The 13,307-nt window shown below is 39.3% G+C and overlaps 1 pseudogene; it reads left to right on the forward strand.

Moving 5' to 3' along the window:
- LOC117095273 overlaps positions 1-13,307 on the forward strand; it is a 1,129,150-nt pseudogene that overhangs the window by 880,944 nt on the left and 234,899 nt on the right.

The following is a 13,307-nucleotide window of genomic DNA, read 5'->3' on the forward strand; positions in this document are numbered from 1 at the left end:
GATGTTTAATAATCATATTATTACTCCTAATACCACCAATATTACCGGGTGGCTGTCCATTCATTGCTATGTTTGGAGTCATGTCATCCTCTACCCCCCTGGATAGTAGGATCAGTGTTACGGGGTGAGTGTACACCTACTGCGATATTAAAACTAAAATCATGCTCTCTGTCCCTGGATATTAGAATCATTGATAATTATTAAAATCGATCAATGATGTTTAATAATCGTATTATTACTCCTAATACCACAGGGAGTGTACACCGACCTGTGATGTTGTTTCTAATATCCAGGGACAGAGAGCATGATTTTAGTTTTAATATGGCAGTAGGTGTGCACTCACCCCGTAACACTGATCCTACTACCCAGGGGGGTGGAGGATGACATGACTCCAAACATAGCAATGAATGGACAGCCACCCGGTAATATTGCTCCTAATATTCCCGGAAGAAGCCTACGCTATCCCCTATCATGCTACACCTATCATGGCTGGTACAGATGCTTGCCAAATGCATTAGGGACGCAGGCCCCTTCCAGCTGTCTGCTCTGCTACACTTTAGAAGAGGCTCCAGTTTGGCTGCTAAATGCCCACCTACCATTTTTTAATTCCAGGCAGCAGGAAAGAAAATAGCCAAGAGAGAAAAACAAGGGAACATCTACCCCTCCTTTCAAATTTTTTAACCAACGCCCTCTTTTTTTTTAACCCAATTTGTTGAGCTATGATTACATTTAAAAAGCTGTACATGTTTAAGGTATGCATCTCAGTGAGTCTGGGGACAAGTATACATCATGAATACATCACTACCCTTAAGACTATAAACATATCCTTCCTCCCAAAGTCCCTCCCCATTTTTATTATTATTATTATTATTATTATTACTGTTGGTAAGAAATTTTGGTAAGAACACAAAATCCACCCTTTTAGCAAATTTTAAGTATGCAATACAGTATTCTTAGCTATAAACACTATGCTGTAAATGAGACCTCCAGAACTTACTTATATGGTACATCTGAAACTTTGTGCTCTAACCACATCTACCCATTTCCCCTGCACCCCGGCCCCTGGCAACCACCATTCTACTCTCTGCTTTTGGGAGTTTGTCTGTTTTAGATTTCAAATACAAGTGAAATCATATAGTCATTGCCATTCTGTGGCTGGCCTAATTCATATAATGTAATGCCCTCGAAGTCCGCCCATGTTGTCCCAAATGACAGGGTTCCATTCTCATGTAACACTGAATAATATTCCAATGCCTATGTGTATTACCCATTTATCCTGACACTCTCCCTCCACCTGCCTCCCAACAGGCCCCAGTGTGTGCTGTTCCCCTCTCAGTATCCATGTGTTCTCATTGTTCTGCTTCCACTTGTTAGTGAAAACATGCAGTGTTTGGTTTTCTGTTCCTGGGTTAGTTTGCTGAGGATAGTGGCTTCTAGCTCCATCTATGTCCCTGCAAAGGACATGATCTCATTCTCTTTTATGGCTGCATAGTATTTCATGGTGTATATGTACCACATTTTCTTTATCCAGTCTTTTATTGATAGACATTTGGGTTGATTCCATGTCTTTGCTGCTGTGACTAGTGCTGCAATGAACATGTGTGTGCATGTATCTTTATAACAGAATGATTTATATTCCTTTGAGTATATACACTAATGAGATTGCTGAGTCAAGTAGTATTTCTGGTTCTGGGTCTTTGAGGAGTCACCATACTGTGTTCCACAATGATTGAACTAATTTACATTCCACCAACAGTGTAAAAGTGTTCCTATATCTCAACAGCCTCATCAGCAGGTAATTTTATTTAAAATTGTTTTGAGAAACCTTCATACTATGATCCAAAATGGCCATAGTACTTTGTATTTCCACCACGAGTATACAAGGGTTATCTTTTATCCACATCCTCACTAATACTTGCTATTCATCTTTTCGATAACAGCTATTCTAAGAGGTGTCAGGTGACATTTCATGGTGGTTTTTATTTGCATCCCCCTGACAATTAGAGATGGTAAGAATTTTGTCATATATTTGTTGGCCATTTGTATCTCTTCTTCTGGGAAATGTCTATTCAGATCTTCACCTATTTAAAAAAAATTTCAACTTTTATTTTAGATTCAGTGAACGCATGTGCAGGGTTTTACATTGGCACATTGTGTGATGCTGAGGCTTGGAGTATGAATGATCTTGTAACCCAGGTAGAAAACACAGTATTTCATGGTGTATATGTTTTTCAGGTCTTGGTCCCCACCTTCCCCTTCTAGTAGTCCTCAGTATCTGCTGTTCCCATCTTTATATCCATGTGTAATCAGTGCTTTGTTCTTACTTATAACTAAGAACATATGGTATTTGTTTTTTTCTTCCTGCAATATTTTAGAATAATGGCCTCTAACTGCATCCATGTTGGTGCAAAGGACAAAATTTTTTTCATGGTTGCATAGTATTCCATGGTGTACATATACTACATTTTCTCTATCCAATGATAGAGAAAATATTCATGTCTTTGCTATTGCAAATAATGCTATAATAAATATATGAGTGCACATGTCTTTAGGTAGAACAATTTATTTTCTTTTGGATACAAGGGTCCGTTCCCTTGGCTGCTGTCAAGGGCTAGCGCTGAGTGCCTGCAGGTTTTCCAGGCTCAGGGTGCAAGCTGTCAGTGGATCTACCATTTTGGGGTCTGGAGGTTGGTGGCCATCTTCTCAGAGCTCCACTAGGCAGTGCCCCAGTGGGGACTCTGTGGGGGCTCCTACCCCATATTCTCCCTCTGCACTGCTGTAGTAGACATTTGTCATGAGGTCTCCACCCCAGCAGGCTTCTACTGGACATACAGGCTTCTCCTCCATACATCTTTTGAAATCCAGGTGAAGGCTTCTGATATTGTTTTGGCTCTGTGTCCCCGCCCAAATCTCACCTCAAATTGTACTCCCACAATTCCCACATGTTGTGGGGGGACCCCGTGGGAAATAATTGAATCATGGGGGCAGTTTCTCCCATATCGTTCTCGTGGTAGTGAATAAGTCTTATGAGTTCTGATGGTTTGATAAGGCAAAACCAGTTTTGCTTGGCTCTCATTCTCTCACTTGCCTGCTGTGATGTAAGACCTGCCTTTCGCCTTCTGCCTCCTCCCAGCCATGTGGAACTGTAAGTCCAACTAAACCTCTTTCTTTTGTAAATTGCCCAGTCAGCAGCGCACTCCTGTACTTTGTGCAACTGCAGGTTTAATATCCCATGGAAATTGCCAAGGCTTATGGCTTGCATCCTCAAAGCAGTGACCCAAACTATGTCTGGGGCCTTTTTAGCCATGTCTGGAGCTGGAGTGGTTGGAAGGTAGAATGCTGTGACCACTGTCCTGCGCTTGCCCGGGGTGGTGCAGCCCTAGGCCAGCCCACAAAAGCAGTCTTCCCTTCTAGGCCTCCAGACCTTTGAAGGGAGGGGCTGCCACCAGCCAAGGTCTCTGAAATGCCTTTCAGGCTCTTTCTTCATTGTCTTCTATTAGCATCTGCTTTCCTTTTAGTTATGCAAATGTCTTCAGCCTGCTTGAATTTCAGAGGATACCAATGGCCTTACAAGTACCATACGACCCCTAACAGTTCCTGACTTCATTTCTGCAATGTATTTTATTTTTTTGCATCTTCATGAACATTGAAACTTTTTATGTCTATTCACTTTCCATTTGTTTTCAAGTGCAGTTGAATTCCAAATAATTTTAGAATATAGAGTCTCCACAAGACTCTAGTTTGTCTGGTTTCTTGCTGTACCCCATGACTGCGAATGCTTTCTAGTACATATAATACACTCAAAAGTACTAATGAAGCCGGATGCGGTGGCCCATGCCTATAATCCCAGCACTTTGGGAGGCTGAGGTGGGCGGATCATGAGGTCAGGAGATCGAGACCACCCTGGCTAACACGGGTGAAACCCTGTTTCTACTAAAAAAAATACAAAAAATAGCCGGACGTGGTGTTGTGCGCCTGTAGTCCCAGCTACTCGGGAGGCTGAGGCAGTGAACCCGGGAGGCGGAGCTTGCAGAGAGCCGAGATGGCACCAGTACTGATGAATGAAAAAAGGAATGTATCTTCCTATTTTTCCTTCAAAATAGCTTTAACTCTTTGGTTTCCACCTTTATGTGGGGCCTTTAGTATTTGTCTCAACATCCAATCAAATTGACCCGGGTGTGTCTCCAGAATGAAGTTTTGATGAGGTTCAGTATCTGTGCAATCAGGGCATGTCTCTTGGAATGTAGTGCTGATTAGGTTTCTTCACTGTTTTTTCCTATATAAGGGGAAGCCAATCAGAGGATGCGTTTTCCCAGAGAAGGAGCATCAGAAAAGTTTAAGACCTTGGGGGAGGAGAGTCTCGCTGCTTGCTTGTGGGACTTGCCTTGGAAGGTAGATAAGTTCACAGCATCCTCCAACTTTTTATTTTTGGTGAGTTCTCCGAGCACTGAGATGTGAACTGGCCTCATTCCCTTACAATGATACTGTTACCCGTAGAAGAGATTCGAGTTACTGGCAGCGTATCTGCATGGGTCCATAAGCAACTTCAGTCCTGGCCTCCTCAGAAGAAAGAATTCGACTGAGGGGCATACAGCGGAAAAAGAGACTAAGTTTCAGAGCAGGAGTGGAAGTTTATTTAAAAAGGCTTTAGAACAGAAAGGAAAGGAAAATTCTCTTGGAAGAGACCCAAGTGGATGCCTGAAGGTCCAAGAGAGAAAAGAGAAGGGTCTTTAACCTTGATCCTGGGATGGGTTTGCCTCTTTCCCATGATTCTTCTTTTAGGGAGAGTTTGCAGCATGCACAGTCCTTTCCTTACCCTTTGGAATTGAGCATGCACGGTGTGTTTAGGGAGTTATATGCACGTCCCTCTGAGGCTTTCTTTCCTTTTGCAGTGGAGTGTGTCCCCGGAAGATTATACTTTGCCATTTTTGTCTCTTAATATGCATGCCCAAGAAGTTGCTTCTTCCTGGGGTCTGCATTTAATTTACATTTTTGATGTTAACAGGTGTAGACCATCAGAAAATGGCCTCTCTCTGGTGCTGCCTAATTATCATTTTTAGAGAGACAAAGTGATAATTAACAGGCCCTCACCTGGCATTTCTAGTGGGTAGGGAAAGAGCCCTCTCCTGCCCTGCTCCTGCTCTTCTACCTGTAACAAGACAAGCCTTGAATATCATTAGACATGTGTCCCATCAAGGCAGCATCGCATTATTAAATTTTACTGTGTGAATTGTTACTTCACATTCTCATATTCTGTGTTCTCTATTTGTGTGCCTTTTCCATTTTTGTTTTGACCAGATCTCATTATTTTAACTGCCTTCTCCAAGATTCTAGATCTGCATTGACCAATAGAGTAACTACTAGTCGCATGTGGCTATAAACTGCAAATTAATTATAATTAAATAACTAAATGGCATATCCTTAGTAGTAATAGATAAATTAGTGGCCAAACTAGAAATTCTGTAACTACATATGTGTGGTAGTTACTGCATTGGACAATGTAGATATACAGCATTTCTTTCGTCACAGAAAATCATGTTGAGCATGTTGGCTGCCACTTATTTTTATTTTATTTTTATTTTTTATTTCTTTGAGACAGAGTTTTGCTCTTTTTGCCCAGGCTGGACTGCAATGGCGTGATCTCAGCTCACCGTAACCTCTGCCTCCCAGGTTCAAGCGATTCTCCTGCCTAACCCTCCCTAGTAGCTGGGATTACAGGCATGTGCTACCACGCCCGGCTATTTTCTTTTTTTCTATTTTTAGTAGAGACGGGGTTTCTCCATGTTGGTCAGGCTGGTCTCAAACTCCTGACCTCAGGTGATCCGCCTGCCTCCGCCGCCCAAAGTGCTGGGATTACAGGTATGAGACACTGCGCCCGGCCTTATTTTTAATTTCTATTTGTGTGGTTTATAGTTAAATTATATTCTGCTTCTCAATATTCATTTCCTTTCTCAGATTTTCTCGGGCAAATTTTTAAATTTCATTCATTTACCTTGTTGAGGAAAGTACTTAGATCATTTTTTAAAAATAATGTACAGCAAATAATTTTTCCATGGATATTATTTTAGCTTTATTGTGTTGGTACTTTTACATACTATATTCAGGTATTATTATTTTTCATAATTCACTTTAAAAATTGTGCCGTTTATTTAAAAGAGATTTTTCCCTTGATTTTCAGAGGTCAGATTGTGTCTTCCATTGCTGTTATTTTAGTTTAATTTCATTTTATTATATGTAAATATGTTGCATATTCCCTTTTTAAAAACGTGAGATTTTTTCTCTCTCTTGTTACAGAAACTTTGTATGCTGCGTTCAATATGCACTTTAAAAATAAATATTTTGTTTCAGGGCATGGTGCTTTCACACATGCAACCTTAGAGTAATTTTAAATTCCATTCCACTTTCACCATTCCTGAACTGCTTTGAATATATTGGATGTTGGAAGCCATGAGAGGTTTTGACTTGCAATCCAGTCAAGATAATAGGATTTTCCATTTATAGTGTAATCTGATATATATTCATTTTGGTTTCATACTTTTAAAAAATCTATTCCCTTTTACTCAGTGGTGATCTTTGCTTTTCTATTTGTGCATTGCTAGAATGTCAGCTGCTGTTTCCCTAGCACCTGAGATGTTACTCAACACTGTATAGCGCTGCTGTTGAGAATTGAGAGAATCTACTAAATAATAGCTCTTTTCGAGACTGCAGTTCTGAATTAAAAGGAAGGGAAAGGACAGGCAAAAGAATATAGACATCAGCTATTTTTACTGAAGATCTGTTGGAGAACATGGTTTTGGTGTCCAGGAACTTGAGAACTAATACTGCATTCCTAATACTTCACTAAGATGTGCCTAAACAGCCCTGAAAGGGCTAGGAAGTCACAAGTCAGCCTCTTAATTGTTATGGATGTCCTTCAAATATTAAGGTAATATTGAGGACGCAGAATGGCTCCTTCCTCATGACGTTTTAAGAGATCTGGGCCGGTCTCTGTGGCTCACGCCTGTGAGCCAGCACTTTGAGAGGGTGAGGCGGGTGGATCACCTGAGGTCAGGAGTTCCAGACCAGTCTGACCAAAATGGAGAAACCCCGTCTCGACTGAAAATACAAAATTAGCCAAGTGTGGTGGTGCATGCCTGTCATCCCAGCTACTTGGAAGGCTGAGGCAGGAGAATAGCTTGAACCTGGGAAGTGGAGGTTGCAGTGAGCTGAGATTTAACCATTGCACTCCAGCCTGGGCAACAAGAGCGAAACTCTGTCAAAAAACAAAAAAAGACAGAGAGAGATCTGGAGGGAGATACTAAGCTGCGCAGGCTCTCATCTTGAAGTGACCAAATACATAAGTTGTTATTCCTGCTCTGGTGAGAAGTTTGTCAATACATTTTTTCCATGAATTAGTAAAAATTTTAGACCCATAACATAAGTTTTTAAAAATGTATCCTAAAGATTGCCTGTGTATGTATGTGTTTTGAAATACATTTAATCTCTATATCTTGAAATAGTTTTTATAGATTCCACACAAGAGTCCTTTATGAAATAAGTGTGCTTTAATTTTCTTATAATATGTGTCGTTTTTTGTCCCTGGCACAGTCTGTATATGACCATTTAAATTACTTTTCGTTCATGTTTGGGTTATAATCAGACACAAATATTCCCTAACGTCTAAATCTTATTTTGATATACGAGGAAGAGTTTACATGGTAATAATATTAAGGGTTACAGCTGGTTGCACTGAAGCTTTGTAGACATTCTCTAATACCTTATATTTTGGAAGGAATATCTGTCCTGCTTGAATGATAGACTACATAATACATGTACTGTCAGGTACATTCATGGAAGGGACAGGCAGATGGAGTCATATGTTACTGGAGTCTTGAACAGATGTAGGAAATAGTCCAAGGAACAAGAAAAAAGTTGATATTGAAAAGTGCTTGTTGAAGTCTGTAAATGTGCATTAAATTATGGCGGTAAAAACAGATACAGTGAAGATTGGGAACTGGGGTCTAAATCCTGGAGTGCCCAGAATCATAGAGAACCTTGGTTAGGGGAGTAATTTTGTAAAAAAGCAAGAAGAGGCAGTGACAAGGCAAAATATATTTAAAAGCATTGCTGTGTCATTTTCTAGTTTTGTAATTTTGTCATATTTTTCAAACTGTGTTGATCATTTATTAAACTGATAAATAAACTACAATCAGCAGGGTGATTATAAGACCAAAATAAGGAAATATATCTGTAAACACAATGTCACAATTAATACAAAGTTACCCTTTTTATTTTTCCTGGACTTCATGTACAAATGGGTCAGTTAATTTTTTGCTTATGACACAAAATTATCATTTGTACATAAAATATATTTAATTATTTTTATATTTTTAGCAGGCAAATAATACATACATGTTTTCCCCCTGTCTCAAACACATGCATTCATATAAACATATGCATCTATATACCTGCATATCTATGTATGAATATATACATGGACATCGGCATTTCTCAGCAAATATGTATCATGATGATCAGAGATATTGCAACTAACAGAGACTAATATAAACCATGATTGCAAGAATTTTAGATACCACCTTAGGAAAATATCAGATTGAGCTGCTAAATTTCTCTCAGCTCTAAGTCATTGTGTATTTTCTGAGGATCCTAGAGGATTGTGACTGTATACACAGGACAGAAACACCGTGACCCAGGGTACTCCTGCGAATTTCTGATGCAGGGGATTTTAAGGGCTAGATCAGCAGGATGGGAGTGTTGACCCTCCAAGTGAAAGAAATTCCTGAATTGATCATCCCCATACTAAAATATATATATATTTTTAATACAGAGTCTTGCTCTATCACCCTGGCTGGAGTGCTATGTTAGGATCTTGGCTCACTGTAATTGCCTCCTGGGTTCAAGCGATTCTCCTGCTTCAGCCTCCTGAGTAGCTGGGATTACAGGCAAGCACCACCATGCCCAGCTAATTTGTGTATTTTTAGTAGAAATGGGGTTTTACCATTTTGGCCAGGCTGGTCTCGAACTCCTGACCTCAGGCGATCCACCTGCCTTGGCCTCCCTAAGTGCTGGGTTTACAAGTGAGAGCAACCGCGCCTGACCCTAAAACAGATTCTCACTTGATTGATTTCCGAGTTCCAAGGAGAAATACAAAAGATGAAATTGAAAGTAAAAGTGGACTAAGGCTTCAGAAGGCTGTGATTGCTGTTGGAGAAACATTGCTAGGACATAAAGCTGGGATAATAAAATCTGAGAAATCCCACAGTATTGGTCTACAGGTGGAAATCATATTCCACATGTGGGCGGAGTCAGGGATCCCTGTGTTTTAAAGTCAGTGAGGAAATTGAATATCTGGACTTGTGTCAATAACATACAAAACTCAGTGCTTTTGATGTTCTCCTTCACAAGATATCTGTGTTCCTTCCTTGTCAGCACCCGTAGTCATAGGCTTCCTAATTTTGACCATGAGAAAAGAGGAGCGGCCTCTGCGTGTGTGTGTGTATTGGTTAGGCTGCGGGGCAGGTGCTGTCACATACAAGGCTGGCGTCTCACGTGTTCTTTCTCCAACCTCAGCTTTTCTTAGTGCCTGAAGTGTCTGCAAGGGGAAATCCAGAAGAAGACAGAGAGAAACTGAGTTCTTGACAATGCATTCACTAGTGAGTAGGGGATGCCTCTTTCTACTGAAATTATACCCATATTGCTGGCAAATGGGCAGTTTTCTCCAGTTTGCATGGGGGTTTCATTTTTATTCTTTTTTTTGTTTGTTTTTATGATGCAAAATCCACCCAGCCTGGGTGTTCCTAGTGCAATCAGGAGACTTTCAGGTATCCGGCCTCCAATTAACTTTTCTGAGGACTCTAGGTTGGGTATCATGTATCGAAGATTCCTAAATTATCAATATAATTTCTAATATTACACTGCTTTATTCCAGCCCCTATTCAGGCTATTTACAAAAAAAGACATGAGAGGTCTCATTTTTGTATTTCTTTTTCTTCTATCCATCCTATAACCTCACAGGGAAATAATTGAGCCGTTAACTGTACTGTTGGCTGAAATAGACTTAGGATTGTGATGAATGCAGGCAATAGAGATGCGTGAAGAGCAGAAGATCACAGCCCAATAATGAGGCTGATGTTCTAGCAGCTGAGTTCAATAGGCCCGTGTGATAGGCCTTGGGCAAGAGCTGCACAGTGTTGAGGAAAAAGGAGGGTTTGATAAAATATATTTGTGCTTTTAAAAACTTTGCAAAAGGACACCTAAAGAAGTCATTATTATTCTTATCCCCATTCGTTTTACCTTTTGATAATTAACCTTTTTGCCTTCTGGTAACTGAAAGTAACATATAAGAAATACAATTACTTAATTACGGTTGCACACTCGGGAGAAGGAATATACTAGATTGAGTACAATTTAGGGTTCTGTGGAAATGCTTTATAAGGGCTGGTTAGAAAACAACAAAACAGTAAAGAGGCCTTTTTAGCCTTGAACAAGCCAAGTGACAAGGTAAAGTTAAGAGAGAGGCAGTGATAACTGATGTTTGGATTGTCCAAAGAAAGTTGAGAACAGGAGGCTTCATATCACAGGAATCATCAGACTAAGACTTCCTCAGTGTAGCAGCCTCAGCCGTCTTGTCTTGTGCTGCTGGACTGTCTTTAAGCCTTGGCCTGAACACCTGAATTACATAACATTAGAGTGACAATATGTATGAATTGAATCCTATATTCTGCGTAAAACTTCTTCAGTTCTGAAGAATGCTGGAGTCTGGTTCATTACTTTCTAACTTTTTCATGAATAAGGGACCAATGACCTGTATTTAATAAATATTTGCTAGATAGGAAACATGTTTTCTATTACTTCTTTAGATTATTCAAAGCACATAATAGGTCTTTTAACCATTTGATTGGTGAGAAACCTGTGGTTCATCTAGAGAAATAATTTATTTAATCACGGTCATGTTTAAAAAGTAGTAAATCATGGTTATTTGCCTTGTGACAAATCTGTAATTTACTTGAAATTCATAGTAAATTTGTTTTATTTATGAAGGTTCAAGTGAAAATTTTATCATCAGTTATGTACAGGTGATTAACGCATTACTGAAAATTATCTGGGCTATATTATGCCACACCTCATGCGATATTTCTTTATAGTAAAGTTTAACGGATTAAGAGTGGGTATGTCTCTGTGAGTGAATCTGAAAGGCACATACCAGCTTAGTATTGGGAATGAACTGGCTGAAACCCAAAACACTGAGTGTTCTGCATACGAAGCTCCTACCTATGTCATCTCAGCCTTCCTCCTCTGGACATTAAAAGGGATTCTCTGTCTAAACTAAAATGTCTGTGATGTTTTAGAAGAAAGTGATGTTTGAAGATGTAGCTATTGACTTCACCCAGGAAGACTGGGCGATGATGGACACATCCAAGAGAAAGCTGTACAGAGATGTAATGCTGGAAAACGTCAGTCACCTGGTGTCCCTCGGTGAGTCCCTCAACATTCACATAGGTATGTAGACACACATTGACTCATTCATTCAATAAGTGTTGGAACAGTTTCCCCATATCTCACTCTAATCTCTTCTCTGATTCTCTCACAGATCTTATCTGAAAAAAGTTTGAGCTCTCTAAATCTGTCTGAAAGAAATATCTTTATTTTATTTTGTTTTATTTAGTTTGTCACTCAATTAGAATGTAATCTTGACAAGGATTTCATGATTTCCTTGGTACTCAGTTTCTAATACTCAGAACAGACCTGGGAACTTAACGAATATTTTCAATGTATTAAATTAAATATTTTCTTAATAACTCTTCTGCTTTAGTCGCTATGCTTAGGCTGACACCTATTAGTGAAAACAATAGCAATATCTTTTAGGTATAGAACATCAATTATTTTTGTAAATCAAATGTTTTTTTTTTTGTTCTGCATGAGAATAATAATAAACATACTATGCAGAGATTTAATCTCTTTCTGAAAAGACTGTGTATTATGCATTGTGTCTTGGAACGTAGGCATGGACTCAGCATTCATAGGTCCTGACTGTTTTGAATTTCCTTTTCCTGATGGACCTTTCATTTGGATTTATTTTCTAGTCTCATGTTGGGTCAGAAAAATCCTGGGGAGTTTTCTGGGTTCTAGGTCTTGTGGCCTGAGCTGACCTTCACTGTTTTTATTCTTCCTTCATAGTCTGCCTTACAGTTGGTGATAATGCACATTTATTGACAGTGAACTCAAAACACAAGTACTGTTTCCACTAACAGGGTACCAGACAAACAAATCCTATGTAATTTTTCAGCCGGAGCGAGGAAAAGCGCCCTGGCGGGAAGGAAGAGAATTTCTCCAAGGCCAGAATCTGGGTAAGCAACAGGCTCCTGTGCTCTAATAGGAGGAGGTGCTTTGTCAATGAATAATATCAGTCAAATATTAATTAGCGCTTTTATTAAATGAGTGGTAATTTCTAAAACGTAGGTTAAGCGACTGGAGCAGAATTCCTTACATGTTATTATCACTTTGTTCATATGTCAGATGCTACTCTTTTGTCCTCTTGCCTTTTCTTTTACTTTCGGGAAAAGGATAATTCATGTACTTGTTGGGGTTAAACTGTCACATGCTGACTCTTTTCCCGATAGCCCTGTGAAGACTATCCCTCTGTTTACCTGCCTGATAGCTCATCTCCATTTTAACTCTTTTCACATTTTAATTGTAAAACTCTTTTCTAATTGCTGACCCTGTACAATCTCTTTCTTCTGCCGAAGTATTTTCTTCATTTGACACATTTGCCACATCTAAGTGTCAATTTTTGAAAAAAAGTAAATGGGCCTTGGAGTTTTTCCATATTTTATTCCAATTTTATTACCATACATTCCAATTTTATTACCATAATATCAAGGTAACAATTTATTTTTCAATTATTTCAGACAAGGAAAGTGCCCTTAAGAAAAAACACACGATATCCATGCATCCTATCAGAAAAGATGCATCCACCGGTATGACAATGGTGAGTTTTATAGCTGTGTACACCAGTCATCGAAGCTAAAGACCTGATAATGGGTTAAGTTAGTAATGACACACAGTCACCTGAGTGCAATTAGGCTCGCATTAAGTGCTTTCTAAGCAAAAAAAAAAAAAATTCATACTATGAATTCAGTGAATAAAGTGACCTGTGCTCTAAACCATAACATGAGATCTTTAAAATAGAACAAGTGCATATACATTGCTCATGCTCAGACGTTGAAAGATATTGATATCATCACAATTAATGGAATAACTCTGCAGTTGGGATCTTACAAAAGAGAAAAGAATCTGTGTCTGCAGGA

The sequence above is a fragment of the Trachypithecus francoisi genome, unplaced genomic scaffold, assembly GCF_009764315.1.
Source record: "Trachypithecus francoisi isolate TF-2019V2 unplaced genomic scaffold, Tfra_2.0 Lachesis_group13, whole genome shotgun sequence".
NCBI classification, from domain to species: Eukaryota; Metazoa; Chordata; class Mammalia; order Primates; family Cercopithecidae; genus Trachypithecus; species Trachypithecus francoisi.